Raw genomic sequence first — 19,387 nt, 5'->3', positions numbered from 1 at the left:
TAGATAGATAGGAGATAGATAGATAGATAGATAGATAGATAGATAGATAGGAGATAGATAGATAGATAGATAGATAGATAGATAGATAGATAGACAGATAGATAGATAGAAGATAGATAGATAGATAGATAGATAGAAGATAGATAGATAGATAGATAGATAGGAGATAGATAGATAGATAGATAGATAATAGATAGAGAGATAGATAGATAGATAGATAGATAGATAGATAGATAGATAGATAGATAGGAGATAGATAGGAGATAGATAGATAGATAGATAGATAGATAGGAGATAGATAGATAGATAGAAGATAGATAGATAGATAGATAGATAGATAGATAGGAGATAGATAGATAGATAGATAGATAGATAGATAATAGATAGATAGATAGAAGATAGATAGATAGATAGATAGATAGATAGGAGATAGATAGGAGATAGATAGATAGGAGATAGATAGATAGATAGAAGATAGATAGATAGATAGATAGATAGATAGATAGATAGATAGAAGATAGATAGATAGATAGATAGATAGATAGATAGGTAGATAGATAGATAATAGATAGATAGATAGATAGATAGGAGATAGATAGGAGATAGATAGATAGATAGGAGATAGATAGATAGATAGATAGATAGATAGATAGATAGGAGATAGATAGATAGATAGATAGATAGATAGATAGGAGATAGATAGATAGATAGATAGATAGATAGATAGATAGATAGAAAGATAGATAGGAGATAGATAGATAGATAGATAGATAGATAGATAGATAGATAGATAGATATTGTTAGGAGATAGAGCAGATATTGTTCTACTCTGCTGTTTTTCTCGATTTTTCATTATGTGGTCTCTCATATTTCAGTATATTTTTATTTGTGTAGTTGCGTCATTGTGAACATATCTGAGCAGCGGGGGGGCTATATCTAGATAAAACTGCCAAGTAATCAACAGAGAGAGAAAAGCACTACATACTAATGCATAAATATGGGATAGCGATAGATAGATAGATAGATAGATAGATAGATAGGAGATAGATAGATAGATAGATAGGAGATAGATAGATAGATAGATAGATAGATAGATAGATAGATAGGAGATAGATAGATAGATAGATAGATAGGAGATAGATAGATAGATAGATAGATAGATAGGAGATAGATAGATAGAAGATAGATAGATAGATAGATAGATAGATAGATAGATAGATAGATAGATAGGGAAACACCAAGATCAGGTATCCATACATATACAGCTGTTTCAGGGTTTTGCCCCTCATCAGTGTGGAGCAGGATTCTGGCTAGGTGGGAGCAATGCCTAGTTGAGCCATAAGAGAAACAGATCGCTGAACTCAGGAATATCTACTAGGCATTGCTCCCAGCTAGCCAGAATCCTGCTCCACACTGATTAGGGGCAACACCCCGAAACAGCTGTATGTGGATGGATACCTGACCTTGGTGTTTCCCTTGTCATTACACTGACTTATAGGGCCACTTAATATGGTGGATTTGGTGGTTTCCTAACAGTAGCCGCCCCTTGGATGGGTCCTTCCCAGAGGGATATCTGGCTAGTCCTGTGTTTTGAGACTCTTCAATGAGGCTCCACAGGCTCTTCTTTTCCATATTCATGTTTCCCAGGGGGCAATGCACCTAAGATTTCACTGCATTGAGCGCTATCACTAGCAGCCGGCAGTGTTATCATTTGGATGGTCTCTCTGAGATCAGTGATCTATTTCTCTTATTAAGTCTCTTCTGAAGAAAGTCAGTCTCAGTCTCTGTCAAACTACCCAGAACAGTAAACTACCTCAGCCTTTATAGTTCTGTGTCACAGGAAGAGAGGTGAGTAGAGAAGGTGCGGAGTGTAAAGTGTCTTGCACCTGTGATTGGCAAAACACACACATAGCTAAACCTTACACACTGCAGCTGTGCACAGAGGAGAGTGAGACACCTAGTGGCTGCAGCGGAAAATGACAGCTCCCAGCTCTTGGTGTGACACCTGACAGAGTTACTGTCTGACGGGCGGTAAACAAGTTAGTGACCCCTGTACAGGGACACTACATCTCGCCAGCACTTGTCGTTTATTGCAGTTTATAGCTGCTGCTGTTCCCGCTCTAAATGGTCCCATTGGATTCTTGTTCTTTTTAAAGACTTTATGATGGTTTTATATAGAAGCGGCAGTGCTGAACTTTTCCCCTGGTCTCCCTGCCTGTGTGCGACTACTTATAGTACCTCGTACAGTGAGACATCTTTATTCAGTAGCTAAATATCTGCCGTTCATTCCATTTTATATGGCAGCATATCTCCTGGCGTGCAGTCATACACTCATGGACCAAGACAAATATAGTCAAGGGGTATTCCTGCCCCTAAAACTTTAAGAGACACAAAAGAGACATGTCAAAAGTTTTGATTGAACCGCAGATTCCCTAACCTAATATGTATGTAAAACTTCTTACTTTTACCCTGCTTAGGCATTGTGTCCGCTATAATAAAGTAGTAAATTCATAGAAAATAAATAATTTACAAGGGTTCTTCTGCCAAAGGTTCATTTTTTTTTACTCCTGCCTAAGGAGTCTATTAGATTCTGTATATATAAAGATCAAGTGGGCAAAAACAGTAAAAAGCCTTGAGACATCAATGACCACCAGCTATGGCTGCAGGAATAGTCAGATTAACCCGCCAGATCAGGCCTCTACTGATGTAATAACAGTATATGACATATATACCATAGGCATAGCTTGTGGCTCCTGGGTCCTAGCAACCCCCTAGTCTAGGAAACCCCAATTGTCACATGCTATTGCAATGACCTTTCTTTGTTAGTAATAGTAAAACGCCATTACATCTCTGTCCTGCCTCTATAGAGCAATGGTGGCTGCACTCCTCGCACACCTTATAGCTACAACACTAACACTTTAAAGGGGTACTCCAGCGTGGGGGCACTTTTGGTGCCCGGTTCCCGGCCGCTTCCGGGTGTCTGACGCGGGCTCGAGACGTAACGTCTCAGGTCCGCTCAGCCATGCAGTGAATGAGTCTGGATCCCGGAGGCGGCCGGGAACCGGGCACCGGAGCGCCGCGATGCGGGACCCGCCACTGGAACCGGGGAGGTGAGTGGACGTCTTTTCCCTGCACAAAAGTGCCCCCACGCTGGAGTACCCCTTTAAGGGATGAAACCACACAACAGTTTGGGAGGACCGCCCCTGAGGATCATGTGTAGCACAGACTTTGTGCAGTGCTTCTGAGCCTTAAAGGGGACAGGGACCAAAATATATAAAATTATTTCAAATGCTGCGGGATCAGTTGGCGCCACCTTTAATTTTAATTTTTTTTGTTAATGAGGCACTGTGCTGACTATGGCGCCATTCTTTGTGGCAATGTAGCTTGTCCTCCCACCAGTGCCCCAGGATGCATGCTGGCTGGACACCATAAGATGGTGTCCTATGGAGGAGCATGTGAGGTATAGGTCACTTTGTCTGCCTCCTCCATGTTGTTATACTGTGTTCATGCAAGGAGCACAGCTGTAGTTAACGAGGCAGAGTGACGTATACCTTACATGCTCCTCCATATTACACCATCTTGTGCAGGGGGAAGCTATCCAGCTACCTCATGGCTCAGGGGACCATGGGGGGTGGGTGCCAGAACTACATTGGTACAGAACAAGACCCAAGTCAGCACTACCACTTTAAGGGGACATCTCTAACCTGAGAAAGGACCACTGTAGCCTTACACCCTACAAACACCCTCAACCACCGTAGTATAACACATATTGGCTGCCATATAGCAAATACGATAGAACCAGGAGTTTGTTCTCTTTTCCTGTGGGCTCATACAGCTGTATGAGTCAAACTATAGACTAACATGTACATCTGTGACTATACATATAGTACATGATGTGTTTATTTACACGTACGCTCATGTGGGACATGTATAAATCCCATCTCTAGACCCTAGTTTCACACATCATTGATTCTTAAAGACAAAGGAGGCTAAAGTGTCGGTCAATAAACTTATAAAGTTCAAAGGAAAGACAATAACACGGCTTCCTCTCTTTTGATCCCAAAGCAATTAAAAGAGTTCCCAAACTTTTCTGCCAGATTAAACTAATTTTCGACATACCAGAAGGACTGGGAGATTGTCAAAGGGAAAAGGGAATACTTAGCAATACTTCATGTATCAGTTCAGGAGTTTTTCTGTAATGGGCTTCTGTGGCAGCAGGAATCCCACTAATCTCTGTGCGGTGCAGAGCTGACAATGCCCTGGTGCCTATGGGGGTCCACTTACACTTTCATGATATAGGTCTTTGACTAGGTAACAGACAGGCTTGGCTGAGGCAGGTTTCCCACCATTTTTTGTCTGTCGTATCCTATTGGTAGTACAGTTCCCTGTGGTAAGGTGCACAAACGTCTGTACTGCAGTTCCAAGCTACAGGGCGCAGTTTAGAAACACGTGATGTGAAAGGTCTGGTTGGAAGCTGTCGGCTTATTCCAGGGCTGTGAGGTCCTTGTACAACTTCTCCCCACAAAATAAACTTGTCTCCTTGCTCTTCTCCTTTCAATTAACTTCCACTCTACACACTAACTTTCTTCTGAGCTAGCATTACAGTCTGCCTTAATTCCAGGCGGTTTCTACAGTTTTAAAGAAGAATAACTCTTGCCTGGATACAGATTAAAGGAAAAGTGTGAAAGGTCTGGCTAGAAGCTGTTGGCTTATTTCAGGGCTGTGAAGTCCTTGTACAACTTCTCCCCACAAGATAAACTTGTCTTCTTCCACTTCTCCCTTCAATCAACTTCCACTCTACACACTAACTTTCCTCTGTGCTAGCATTACACTTTGCCTTCATTCCAGGCAGTTCCTACAGTTTTAACAAAGAGTAACCCTTGCCTGGTTACAGATTAAAGGAAAAGGTCAGGTTAGAAGCTGCTGGGGTATTCCAGGGCTGTGAGGTCATAGTACAATTTCCCCAGAGTAATCTCTTGCCCCTCTTCCTTCTGCCATCAACTTCAAGGGACTTTTCACACTCACTCCGATTTCTTTCTGTGCTAGCTTTAAAGGGAACCTATCACCTCCCTGAGGTGTTCTTTAACTGTATTTCCTAGAACCTGGTAACTAGACATGAGGGTGGAGCCACAGTGGCACATAGTCATGCTGCCTCTGCCCTTTCCCCCAGCTTCTGACACTTGATTGGCAGTCAGAGTGCTGGAAACATAAAGCAAAGCCTAATGCATAATGCAAGAGTGGCTGGGAAGAGGGCGGAGGCAGGCTGACTACATGCCGCTGCCCCCTTATGCCTACTTACCGGTGCTAGGATGGACAATTAAAGGAGAAGTCCGACATTTTTTTTATTTTTTATTTTAACAGCCGGCAGCCGGTTGAGGACCACTGGCTTCAAGAGGGAGACATGGAAGGAGTTCAAGATTCGCATAGTAGGGGGTAGACGGAGTTTGTAGGTGACTGGGTTAATGCGTTTTAGCACTGAGAAAGGGCCAAGAAATCGAGGACCCAACTTGTAGCTGGGAATCTTGAGACGGACATACTTGGCCGAGAGCCAGACTTTGTCACCTGGGAGAAAATTTGTGGCAGGTCTCCTCTTCTTATCAGCATGGTTCTTCATGCGTTCAGAGGCTTTGAGTAAGGACTGTCGAGTCTGTTCCCAGATCGACTGAAGGTCAGAGATCAATTCCTCCACGGCAGGAACCTCAGATGATGGAGAGAGAGGCAGAGGAGGACGAGGGTGATGCCCGTAGACCACATAGAAAGGAGACTTGCCTGTGGAACTCGAGTCCAGATGGTTATAAGAAAACTCTGCCCATGGAAGTAGATCGGACCAGTTGTCTCGGCGGCTGGAAACAAAATGACGTAGGTAGTTACCCAAGATCTGATTGACTCTCTCCACTTGTCCGTTGGTCTGGGGATGATAGGCAGATGAGAAGTCCAGCTTCACTTGGAGCTGCGAGCAGAGGGCACGCCAAAACTTGGAGACAAATTGAGAGCCTCGGTCAGACACAATGTGAAGAGGAAGTCCATGCAGGCGGAAGATATGTCGGAAGAACAACTGAGCCAGACGAGGAGCAGAGGGTAGTCCAGGAAGGGCCACGAAGTGAGCCATTTTAGAGAAGCGGTCAGTCACCACCCAAATGACTGTATTGCCCGCGGATGGAGGTAGGTCCGTGATGAAATCCATCCCTATGTGGTGCCAGGGACGGTCCGGGACTGGCAAGGGCAAAAGTAGGCCGGCAGGTCTTTGACGGGGTGACTTATTCCTGGCACAGACTGCGCAGGAAGCCACAAAGTCCTTGACATCCTGAAGGAGATTGGGCCACCAGTAGTGACGGGAGATCAATAGCCCGGTCTTTTGAGCTCCTGGATGCCCGGCCACCAAAGAGGAATGACCCCACTTCAAAATGCGTTTTCGAAGTGCAGGGCGCACATAAGTCTTACCGGGAGGCAGTCTCTGCAGAGTAGAAGTGGCAACTGGTACTAGGCGATCGGGAGGTATTATGTGACGAGGGGATTCCTCTTGCCCCATGACATCGGATGCTCGGGATAATGCATCGGCCTTTATATTCTTCTCGGCTGGACGGAAATGAATGGTAAAGTTGAACCGAGAGAAGAAGAGGGACCACCTGGCCTGCCGGGGATTGAGGCGTTGAGCCGATTGGAGGTAGAGGAGGTTCTTGTGGTCCGTGTAGATGTTAACGGGATGTCTAGCCCCCTCTAGGAGATGACGCCACTCCTCCAGTGCCAACTTAATAGCCTGGAGTTCACGGTCTCCAATCGTATAGTTCCTCTCGGCAGGGGAGAAAGTCTTAGAAAAGAACCCGCAGGTTCTGGTCTTGCCTGATGTGTCCCTTTGCGAGAGGATGGCTCCTGCGCCCACAGAAGATGCATCGACTTAAAGAGAAAACGGCTTGGAGACATCTGGACGGACTAGAGCAGGAGCAGAGGCAAAGGCAGACTTTAGGCTATTGAAGGCTTGTTCGGCCTCTGGAGGCCAACGTCTGGGATCCGCCTTCTTCTTGGTGAGAGCCACTATGGGTGCGACCAGGGTAGAGAAGTGAGGGATGAACTGCCGATAGTAGTTGGCAAATCCAAGGAAACGTTGGATAGCTCTAAGTCCCACAGGACGTGGCCACTGGAGAACAGCTGAGAGCTTGGCTGGATCCATCTGTAGGCCCTGGTCGGAGACAATGTATCCAAGAAACGGCAGGCTGCGCTGATGGAAAACGCACTTCTCCAGCTTGGAATACAAATGGTTGGCCCGTAGTCTTCGTAAAACCTGCCGTACATGGGACACGTGGGTCTGCTGGTCGTGGGAGAAGACCAGGATGTCGTCAAGATAGACAATGACGCAGACATAGAGGAGATCGCGGAATATATCATTTACGAATGCCTGGAAGACCGCTGGGGCGTTGCATAGGCTGAATGGCATGACCAGATATTCGTAGTGTCCATCTCTGGTGTTGAAAGCGGTCTTCCATTCATCTCCTTCACGAATACGGATCAAGTTATACGCTCCCCTGAGATCCAGCTTGGAGAAGATCCTAGCTCCACGGAGACGGTCAAATAGTTCGGGGATTAGCGGAAGAGGATAGCGGTTCTTAACAGTCACCTTATTCAAGCCCCGGTAGTCTATGCATGGGCGGAGGGAACCGTCCTTCTTCTGCACAAAGAAAAATCCAGCGCCAGCAGGAGACGTGGATTTACGGATGAAGCCCTTCTGTAAGTTCTCCCGGATGTAGGAGGACATGGCTTCAGTTTCGGGCACAGAGAGAGGGTATACTCGACCACGTGGAGGAGAAGTTCCTGGAAGAAGGTCTATAGGGCAATCATAGGGCCGATGAGGTGGTAGAGAGTCCGCCTCCTTGGCCGAGAAGACATCAACGAAGTCTTGGTATTCCTCCGGTAGTCCGGATAGAGGCTTGGCGCAAGCAGGTGACCTCGTAGAGCTCTTGGGTTGAGGAGACCTCAGACACCGATTTGGACAGTCCTGACCCCAGCTGAGAACCTCCCCAGTTCTCCAGTCCAGCTTAGGGGTATGTAATTGCAGCCAAGGAAGACCCAGCAGGATGTTGGAAGAGGAATGGCGCAAGACGTAGAAGGAGATCCTCTCCTGATGTAAGGCGCCCACCTGGAGGACTAGGGGTGCAGTCTGGCAGTGCACAGCTTCGGTAAGAATCTCGCCCGTGACCAAAGAGATAGACCGGGGTTGGGCTAGCTGGATCACGGGTAGCCGCCATCTTTGGACCAATGAAGCAGAAATGAAACTGCCAGCAGCGCCAGAGTCGATGAGGGCAGTAGTCTGGAGAACTTGCCCTGAGGGTGTCTGGATGGAGACTGGCATAGTCAACCTTGGAGAGGTGTCATTCACACCTAGGGAGGCCTCTCCCACCGGACCTAGGTGCGAGCGTTTCCTGGACGCTGAGGACGTTGGGGACATCTCTGCCGATAGTGATCAGCGCCACCGCAATAGAGGCAGAGATTCAGCTCCAGTCGACGGGCCCTCTCATCAGTCGTCAGGCGAGCTCGTTCCACCTGCATAGGAACTTCTGGAGACGACTGGGGCATAGGAGCAACGGGATTCTGGAACACCGGTGCCAGCCGGGGATGGCGACGGGGCAGACTCAGACGCCGTTCTTGCCGGACCTCCTCCTCTCTCTCGGAAAACCTGGTGTAGACTCTGGTAGCCAGTAGAATGAGTTCGTTCAAGGAGGTAGGAAGGTCTCAGGCAGCGAGCACATCTTTCACCCGACTGGACAGGCCCTTTTTAAAGGTGGCAATTAGGGCGGCCTCATTCCAGTCTAGTTCTGCGGCCAGGGTGCGGAACTGGATGGCGTAATCACCAACGGAGGTTGTTCCTTGAGATAGATTGAGGAGAGCAGTCTCAGCCGAAGACGCACGGGCAGGTTCCTCAAAGACAGAGCGGAACTCAGCCTGGAAGATTCGGAGATTAGCAGCATCAGGGTCATCACGGTCCCACAGCGGTGTGGCCCTAACAGCAACAACTACTTACCTCTCCCCGTGCTGGTGAAACGCTGTGTCAGAAGGTCCAAAACACCCACTGGAAGGCATTTTCCCCGGAATTAAGGGGAAAAAGGCCTGACCCAACTGATGGATACCCCATCAGCCAATCAGTGACAGCAGCGGCGTCCCGTCCCAGTCACTGACTAGCTGAGGTGGGCATGTGGAAGATGTGGAAAATGGGTGCCCCTGGAGTGTGACGCACAGGAGAGAAGACCGGTAGCGGGGAGAGGTAAGGTATCAGGTGTTCAGGCAATGGCTGCATGGACATAGCTTAAGATGCCCATGCAGCCCTTACTGCCCGATTAATGGGCCGTCTAATAGGTCCAGTAAACGAGCGCCAATCTAGCATATCGGCACGCATTAACTAAAATGATCGGGCCATAGTTGGCCCATGTTATAGGCCCCTTAGTTCCAGAAGGTTCCAACAGTTTTATATTAGGTTGACCCACTTACGGCCATAGCCTTGCCTGGATACAGATTAAAGTAAACGTGTAAAAAATCATGGAGTAAGTGACATTACTGTTTTTTGCTTATGTTTTGAAGTAGTACTTGTATTCTATACCACTCCTTCTTTTTCCACTTTCCATAAAGGTCAGGTTGGCATTCACCGATGCAAAATACTATGTAAAATTTTTCAAACTGATGTTTCAAATTACACTCTTGCCATTGGCTCCAATGCAAAATACTCGTCTCCAGCTATCAGGTGTAATGTAAAAACACTAGTGTCCATTTTTATGGTGAGACTTGGCTACATGTGCATATACTTGTGGTCGCCCAGCTAAAGGCTGTTGAATGGTCATAAAGTTCTCATAGTCAAAGCCAGGATTTGGCAACCCAATGTAGAAAAAGCAAGACGATAAGAAGATGAGGCCACTAATAGCTTCCCATAAGGGATGAGTCCACTCTAAGCAGAACTAACACAGACCCCATATAGAGGACTCCATCTGGTTGTTTGCTTATGTGACACTTGTGTTCCACCCAATCTGAGTTGTGCAAATGATGTTAGCAGATATTCTCTTTTTTTTACATGTACGAAGCTTCTCCTTTTTTCACAATTTCCATGAAAGTCTTCTTGAAATTCACCAATGCAAAATACTATGTAAAATTCTAGAAGGTGACATCGCAGCAGACAGGTGTGAGAAATGCTGACATGCTAGGAGCCTAACGTCAACCCTCACATAGCAGATACTAACTACATGTATTATGCAAGAGAACCGATCTGATGGGGGTATAACAGTAACTTTATGGGGGGAGGTGCTGGATGGGAGGGGAGTATGCACAGTGTTGCTAATGGGTCCGTCCATTAAGCTGGATCATAAAGTTGCACTTAACCTTTGATGGGGGTCTAGGGAGTAATCTCTATGGAGAGACTACCAACCCTCTAACCATTGTCAACACATGGGTCTTCTACCTTTTGGAGGGGATTCAGGTATGGCTAATAATCCTTCCACGTTTCAAGAAGCTACCTCCAATAGGTGCCAAACAGCTGTCTACAGTGGGGTCCCTCTTCCTTTTGGAGGAGATTCTAGTTTGGCTAAAAATCACCAGTCATGTTTCAAGGCATGGGGTTGAGCACTGGGTAAAGCCCCATGAACACATTAAGGAAATCTATATTTCTTATTACCCATAGGGTTCTAGTGGACACAGACACTCTTCAGGATTTTTTCTAAAGGGTGCCCATGCCAGAAAATAGGCAAGTCCTATAATTGTCCGGAATTCTATTACAGATGCCCCATAGAACCCTATGGGGACATCTGGAATTCCAGACAGCTTCAGATGTGCATCCGGAAACTGTCTGGAATTCCGGATGTACTCCTAGCTAAACCAGGCCAGAATAAGCACCAGGGCAAGTGGCACCAAGTACTGACGCTGGCCCTTTAACTGCCCTAATCAGGAGCATATACAGTTAAATGTGATGCTGTGTTTGACAGGGCTAGGAGCCATTGGCTCCCGATCCTGTCACCTATTTTACTGGCAGGAGACAGCATTATGCCTCTGGCCCAAAAGGCTGCTTTGTCCCCCTCGGCATTGTGGTGCAGGAGTGATGTCACTTGTGTTCTCGCAGAGCCAGAAGAGAGAAGGAGAAGCTGGAGGGGAGCCATGCAGCAGGTGAGTATGGCATTTTTTTTCCTGTTGTGTTTTTCAGCACTTCGGTTTTCTGAAGCCTCCTGAAAGTCTTCCTCATAAGTATTTCCTGATTGTAAAACGGCCACTGACATGTGCAGGAGGCCTAAGGTGGCGAAAATAGTGTTCCTTGTATTCAATGGTTAGGACCTACTAAAAGGGTTCAGGGTCATGGGCTCCCAATGCTCATTGATGTGTGTCTGACCTATGAAGGCCTTCCTTGCAACTTATGGAACCCATATCTAATACCTTCCCAGCAACCCCTCCCCCCGTCCCCGCAACCGGCATCACTTTTGCAGCTAGAATAGACCAGAATCCAAGCACCCTAAATGTCAGCCACAGAGGATGTTGGGGATTAATCAGGTGAATTACTGAGATTCCGATCACTAGGTGCAGTCACATGTCTATAGAAAAGCCACCGCCACAAATGTTTATTCTGGAATCAGTCCCTATACAGCCAGATGAATGAGCAAATATTCATAGAAGTCATCTGTCGTCTCCTCTATATCTACAAGGCCTCAGGCTGAGGATATATATAGGACACAGAGCTAACATGTGGCTAGTAATATCCATACCCTAGCTGCTGCAGAACCTCCTTTTGAGGAGTAAAGAATAAATTCATGTCCATCATATTGTTCTGCAGAGATTGAGGTGTGTCATTTTATTACATTTTCTGGGCAGAATGATACATGTTATATACAGTAAATAGAGCTGATTAAAGGGGTTATCCAGCGCTACAAAAACATGGCCACTTACCCCCTACTGTTGTCTCCAGTTTGGGTGGGGTTTTGAAACTCAGTTCCATTGAAGTAAATGGAGCTTAATTGCAAACCGCACCTGACCTGGAGACAACAGTAGGGGGAAAAGTGGCCATGTTTTTGTAGCGCTGGATAACCCCTTTAAGGATCTTTGGTGACCCAGGTGGTATGAGCAAGGGCTGGAGTTGCAATACCGCTGCTGCACTTGTTAGTGGGCTCGGAGTGGTATAAGCCCAGTGGCGGTCTTTGGCACCAAGCACCCCAAGCGATCGCTTGGGGCCCCCAACATCCAGGGGGGCCCGCACGCCCCGCTTTTGTGCTCAAGACCGCTGGACAGGGCTGCTGCCATCTGAACTGTAACTATGAGCACTCATAATGAGCGCTCATAGTTACATGCAGGAGCACTGACAGGGCGGGAGACATTGGCCCACTTCCTGTCAGTCAATCTTGTGGCCGCAGGAAGGGTTTTCCCTGCGGTCACAAGTGGCAGCTTTGTCCTTGTGGTGCCGGCGCTCCAGTGACATCACTGGAGCATCGGCGCCAAGACAAGGAGAGTGCGGTCTCTTGTGATCGCAGGGAAAACCCTTCCTGCGGCCACAAGAGTGAAGAGAAGAGGAGACGCCCGGACCCAGGTGAGTATAAGTGTTTGTTTTATTGTGTTATATACTATATGGGAGGGGGAGCACACAGGGGTCTGTTTAACTGGGGGAGCGCACATCGGGGGTCTATATAAATGGGGGGAGCACACAGGGGGGCTATATAACAGGAGGAGCACACAGGGGGGCTATAGACTACTGGGGCTTCACAGAGGGGTCTATATACTACTGGGGCAGCACACAGGGGGTCTATATACTACTTGGGGCAGCAGAATGGGGTCTATATACAACTTGGAGAGCACACAGGAGGTCTATATCCAAGTGGGGGAGCACACAGGGGGGCTATATACTAGTGGGGGAGCACACAGGGGCCTATATACTAGTGGGGGAGCACACAGGGGGTCTATATACAACTGTGGCAGCACACAGGAGGTCTATATCCTTCTGGGGGAGCACACGGGGGGCTATATATAACTGGGAGAACACACAGGGGTCTATATACTACTGGGGGAAGCAAACAAGGGGTATATACTACTGGGGGCAGGACACAAGGGGTATATACTACTGGGGGCAACACACAACGGTCTATTGTTTTGGAACGCGTGTCGAGGGGGGGGGCTCAGACATAGTTTCGCTTGGGGCCCCAGAAATGCCAAGACCGCCCCTGTATAAGCCCTCCCTGGATCCCAACACATGCCTGTTAATAGGTAGTCCTTGTTGTGCCAATGCCCAATGCTAGAAGAGTGCCAGGTCAAGTAGTACAGGCCTTGAGGTTGTACAACCAGGTGAAGATAATCCATCGAGATTACCCAAGTAGATTGAGCAGAAGCAGCGGGATACATCGACAGAATAAGCAACTTCTCCAAGCGCTGTAGGATAATTCTTGGTGAAAGTTGAAGGGACTTTTGTAGACTTAAAGGGAACCTGTCACCCCCGGTGCTGGGGTGACAGGCTCCCGACCCCCCGCTAGAGAACCTTATATGTACCTGATCACGCCGGGCCCCGCTTCCTGAGACGGTCGGGTGACGGAGATTTCAGCACCAGAAGCGGGACCCGGCGCGATCAGGTACGTATAAGATGCTCTAGCGGGGGTGTCGGGAGCCTGTCACCCCCCGTGCCGTCCTCTTTAAGACTTGAAAACAATCCTCCTGGATGTAGACAGATTAAGTCTGCTCTTTAGGCTTAGCAGGCCATAGGTTAGGTTAGATACTTGTAGAAGAAAAGAGCATGCAGTCTTTTAGGCACACAGGTTCCTGGCCACAGGGCCCAGCCCTAGGAAGAAACACTTCTCTGGAACTGCAGTAGTCAGTGTCTACACATGAAAACACTAGTCTAGACTCCCACATGGCTGACTCCACCTGCTACTTATCGGCTAAGGCTGAGCTAGTTTACTATTGTTGGAGAACAGTCTGAGGTACTTTGGTACCTGATAGGTTGGAACCTTCTGGAAAGAGCCTCTAATAGGCTGAGGGACTAGGAGGTAGCTGGCAATCATTCTCTTGCACATATGTGGTATGGAGGCGATACGGCCGGTCACTTGCCAGATGGTGAAGTGTGACACCAGTTCTATGGTGGTTGGCCGAGATATAGCCGGGCCCAGTGATGGTAAATTGTTGTGAAGCCAGTGCTGGTTGGGCACACAGGTATGGTGGCAAACCTGCTTTTATTTTAAAGGGCCGGCTATACCTTGTTCCCCTGTGGACAGTGTCCTGCAGGGTTGTTGAGGGGTCCCTTGGGTACTTATTATTGTGGTCATAAATAAAATCTGGTTTACTATGAAGATACTTGAATGCAGCAGATCATACAGCTTTGCATTGATATAATACTTTACACTTGCTAAGACACTTGATACTTTAGGATCCAGATCTGTAGTGAGAGTATAGAGAGTGGTACATTAGTGCTGTCTTAGCTGCGTGCTGAGAAGTATGAAAGAGGATCATAAGAGAAGAGGGGAGGATGTCGTGAGAGTCCCAGCTCAAGTAGTACTGTGTTCTGCCGGAACTTCAGAGGTAGAAATAGAAGAATACTTAAGAAGAGAGAGAATATGTGTGCCTGTGTTTTGACTCTTTGGTCTTTACACGACCTATTGCCCTACCAGTGTCGGGGGACCCGTCCTAGTGGCTGACACAAGCCCCAGACTTTGTTACCTGGGATGAGCGGAATGCTGAGGGTTCCCTGCTTCCCTGCTGTGAGATCATAGGCTTCTAGCAGCTTTATCAGGATCAGTTCCTGACTTGTCCTCTCTAGTGGAAGCTTAACACTGCATAGTGTAGTATATGCAGGGCCGTATTTACCACTAGGCACCCGTGGTCCGGTGCCTTGGGCAGCACCTTGCAGGGGGGCAGCACAAGGAAGCAGGGGGACAGAAAAAACATTTATTTTGTTTTTATTTTTTTAGTTTCCCTCCTCCCGTTGAAACTTGCCAGTAAATCTGGTGTCTTTTCCAGGGGGTGGGGGGATATGGTGGTATTGGTCAGGTCCGGTGCCAATAGGTGCGTGAAGATGGGGCGTCTTCAGGTTTAGTGCCTAGGGCAGCAGCAGCTGTTAATACAGCCCTGAGTATATAGTAACTTTCGAGAAAACTGTGTATAGGTAAATGGGTTCTGCATCTAGACCACAACTTAGACTGGGGACCTGCCAGGGCCAGGGCCCAACTGGACCGCTGTAGAGAGCGTTCTGGCTTGTGTCCTTCCTTTACAGAGTATAGCAGCAAAAGACACTACACTTCCTCTACCCATGTGACTTCCTTCCTACAGCCCTTGTAAGGTGTGCTGTGAGTGGGTGAGGAGAGTGTATGTGAGGAGTAAAGAGAGAGATGATAGGATTGGCGTACAGATCCATGTGACATACAAATAAACAATAACCCCTTAAGTACTACAGCTGTGCAATAACTGAACGTGAACACTTGCAATAACGACACCTTGTGGCGAAACTCTGGTATTACTACATCACCACTTACACTCAAAAAGTACAGGCTTTTACAAAGGGTGTAACCAATAGCAACACCCGTGGTGGGACACCACGCATACTGTGTAACAAAATATACATGACAAATCCTGAGGCCTTCCGTCTGCTGGCTGTTATAGGAGAAGAATAACTCAAAAAATCTTGTGGTCAAAAACTTATACTACACTTTACATAGAATAACCCAGAAATGGTGCTCCAGAACTACAAATTCTTGAAGAATGTAGAAGATCTGTCACTTGGCTTATATTCTATCTCACTGTTCTCTGTTACTTAAGAGGTCACTGGGCTCAAGTTCATGCACCTGCTGGAGCGACTATGCCTGGCCATGGCAGGGCTTTAGGCCAGGTCTAGGTCATCACGGCTCCCAGGTCACAGGGTGACCACAACCTTGACCAGCATGTATGGCACAGTTTAGCCTCATACACTATAATGACAGTGTCTCTTTAAATCAGGGATGGGGAACCTTTGGCTCTCCAGCTGTTGCAAACCTACAACTCCCATCATGCCTGGACAGCCAACGTTGTCCAGGTATGATGGTGATTGTAGTTTTGCAACAGCTAGAGAGCCAAAAGCTCCCCATCCCTGCTTTAAATAGAAGGTATCCCTAATTGTTTTCCAGGAATATCGCCATATATTTAGTTGTGGTCATGTCTGGTATTGCAGCTTACTCCCTATGGGACTATGGGACTGAGCTCCCATACCCGGCATAGCTGCAATGGTAGTATTGATGAATAGGCTATGATCAGTGGTGGTCCAACGTCCACATGACCTCTTCAGTTCTCCAAGCACAGCGCCATACATACAAGTGTGGCTGTCCCTGGTATTGCAACTTATGTAATTCAAGTCAATGTGGTTAAGTAAGGCAAAGCTATGTGCAGATATGGGCATGTTAGTGCAAGTTTGCCTGTAAACAGATATGCTTTTCTGTGTATTATACGTGCGTATATGCAGGCGTATATATATATATTTGACAAATGTATGTGTATCAGATAGAATGATAAACATCCTGAAGTGACCTTTAAATCTTAGATCTGTGCCTGGCTCGGCCCCCTCAGCTGCTCCTGTCCCTCACAGTTCACCACGCTCAACAAGGTCATGATTTGGGGAAACGCTTAGGGAAGCAGGCCAGCAGGATTTATTGTGCTTACCCTATGGACATGGCAGCATCAGGGACTGTATTCAATGGTATACACACAGGCGCCTGCCGCGCTAGGTTTATAAGAGACAGGCTGCCTTCTCTGCAGACAACAGAGTCGGGGATTCTGTCTGACGGACGTATGAGAAACACTAAGGCCTGAAAAGTAAAAGAACTATTATACATATACAAATACATCTGATACAATGATGTATTTACTCATGTTATGACGTACAAGTATTCCAGACCGGGACCTTGTTGTCACGCTCCATGTACACAGCTTTTATTCTTCCATATATCCACCTGCTTTGCACAATAGACAATATTCTCCGGTGTGTGCGTAAGATCACAGTGCATATATATATATATATATATATATATATATATATATATATATATATATGAGATAGAGAGACTTCATAATAAATAATGCCGCCACACTGTACAATGTTCCCGATAAGAGAGGAAAGCTGGTGAAAGTGAGTGCCGGTAAAGATCTAACATTACAGGGTGAAACGACTATATAAAATGTGCAATGTACATATATATATATCTTAGGTAGACAGATTTCATAATAAATAATGCCGCCACACTGTACAATGTTCCGGATAACAGAGGAAAGCTGGTAAAAGTGGGCGCCCTTAAAGAGCCAACATTACAGGGTGAAACTACTATATAAAATGTGCATATATATATATATATATATATATATATATATATATATATATATATCAGATGAACAAAGTGTTGGTGACTTCATTATAAAAAATGCGGCCACACAGTACATTACTCCAGATAAGAGAGGAAAGCTGGTGGAAGTAAGCGCCCTTAAAGATCCAACATTACAGGATGAAACTACTATATAAAATGTGCAATGTACATATATATATCTTAGGTAGACAGATTTCATAATAAATAATGCCGCCACACTGTATAATGTTTCGGATAACAGAGAAAAGCTGGTAAAAAATGAATGCCCTTTAAAAAGCCAACATTACAGGATAAAACTACTATATAGAATGTGCAATATATATATATATATATATAGAGAGAGAGAGAGAGAGAGAGAGAGAGAGAGAGAGAGAGAGAGAGAGAGAGAGAGAGAGACAACGTGTTAGTGATTTCATAAAAAATAATGCCGCCACACTGTACAATGTTCCAGATAACAGAGGACAGCTGGTAAAAGTGAGGGCCCTTAAAGAGCCCCGCTCTGAACACACGTACAGGTACGCCCAGGGTCGCCTAGGGGTTAAAGGGGTACTTCAACAAAAAAAAAAATTCTTTCAAATCAACCGATGTCAGAAAGTGCCTTCTATTTAAAAATCTCCATTCTCCCAGTACTTATTATCTGCTGTATGTCCTGCAGGAAGAGGTGTATTCATTCTAGTCTGACACAGTGCTCTCTGCTGCCACCTCTGTCCATGTCAGAAACTGTCCAGAGCAGTAGCAAATCCCCGTATTAAACCTCTCCTGCTCTCCAGACTCGAAAGAATACACCACTTCCTGCAGGACATACAGCCAGGGCTGTATTAACAGCTGCTGCTGCCCCAGGCACTAAACCTGAAGACGCCCCATCGTCATGCACCTATTGGCGATACCAGACCTGACCAATACGACCATACCCCCCACCCCCCTGGAAAAGACACCAGATTTACTGGCAAGTCTGAACGGGAGGAGGAAGACTAAAAAAATAAAAACTAAAAAAATAGTTTTTTCTGTCCCCCTGCTCCCGGGTGCTGCCCCCCTGCAAGGTGCTGCCCTAGGCACCGGACCACGGGTGCCTAGTGGTAAATACGGCCCTGCATACAGCAGCTGATAAGTACTGGAAGACTGGAGATTTTAAATAGAAGTAACTTACAAATCTATATAACTTTCTGGCACCAGTTGATCTGAAAGAACATTTTAACCCCTTTAATACAGACGTTCCATTACAGAACCTTGGCTTTGCCCCCCACCACTAGAATTAAAGGTGGAGGAGAGTGTAAATCTGCTTCGGCAGGAAGGCGATTCCTACTTTTCCAGAAAAATGTCAGCCGAATTAAAAAAAGTACGTTTTTCACTGTGGTAAAAAAAAGCTAGAGTAACGCCATGAATAAATTACCTCTATTGTGTAAATTGGGGCGTATTTAGTGTCAGGGCCCAGAGACGTGTCCGCTCACATGCAGCATGTCCATGGATGAGCACTCTGTACATAGATCCCTACGTATGTATTATTCATCCCTGTAATGATGTATATAAGCAAACACCAACACACCGTAGAACAAGGTGATGGCCATAACACGTGTTCAATAGTAGAAACTCCTACACTATTATTTATTATATCAACTGGGCCAGTGAGCTCACAATCTAATGGGCTAATATCTATTAAAAACATGTGCCTGCTCGGCCGGGCTCAGCATACATACAAGGTGTTTAATAGTTATTCTATGTTATTATACATAACTATTCAGTATTATAAAGAAAAGTTTGTACCCAACGTCCTAATGCGTAGGACCGCCCACCTGACCACTAAGCCCAGAATGAGTAGAAATTTACATAAATAAATGGATTGCACTGTACGCACTAATAGTCTTTTAGGTTCCTTGACTAAAAGCTATTGGGACCCCTAGTGGTCATTTGTAATCGATGGCGGAGCTCATTAGTAAGCATTCAATTTTCCTTCAGCACCTCCACAGGTAGTATGAGGTACTACACTTTTTCTATTAAAATCAATGGGCAGCCTGTGTAATACATACACAAAGTGAGTCCTCCTGTCATGGTCCAGGCTCTCGGTCATCCGTGTA

General features: G+C 46.3%; 1 long non-coding RNA gene across 1 annotated transcript in view; it reads right to left on the bottom strand.

The window, feature by feature from the left end:
* The window catches only part of LOC138789471 (uncharacterized), a 58,159-nt gene extending 38,772 nt beyond the window's left edge, over positions 1-19,387 (bottom strand). The window contains exon 1 of the long non-coding RNA XR_011362724.1: positions 19,340-19,387. This is a non-coding gene — a long non-coding RNA (uncharacterized lncRNA). The remainder of the gene's footprint in view (positions 1-19,339) is intronic.

This window comes from Dendropsophus ebraccatus, chromosome 4 (assembly GCF_027789765.1).
Source record: "Dendropsophus ebraccatus isolate aDenEbr1 chromosome 4, aDenEbr1.pat, whole genome shotgun sequence".
Classification (NCBI taxonomy): domain Eukaryota; kingdom Metazoa; phylum Chordata; class Amphibia; order Anura; family Hylidae; genus Dendropsophus; species Dendropsophus ebraccatus.
This window is presented reverse-complemented; position numbering and strand designations above follow the sequence as displayed.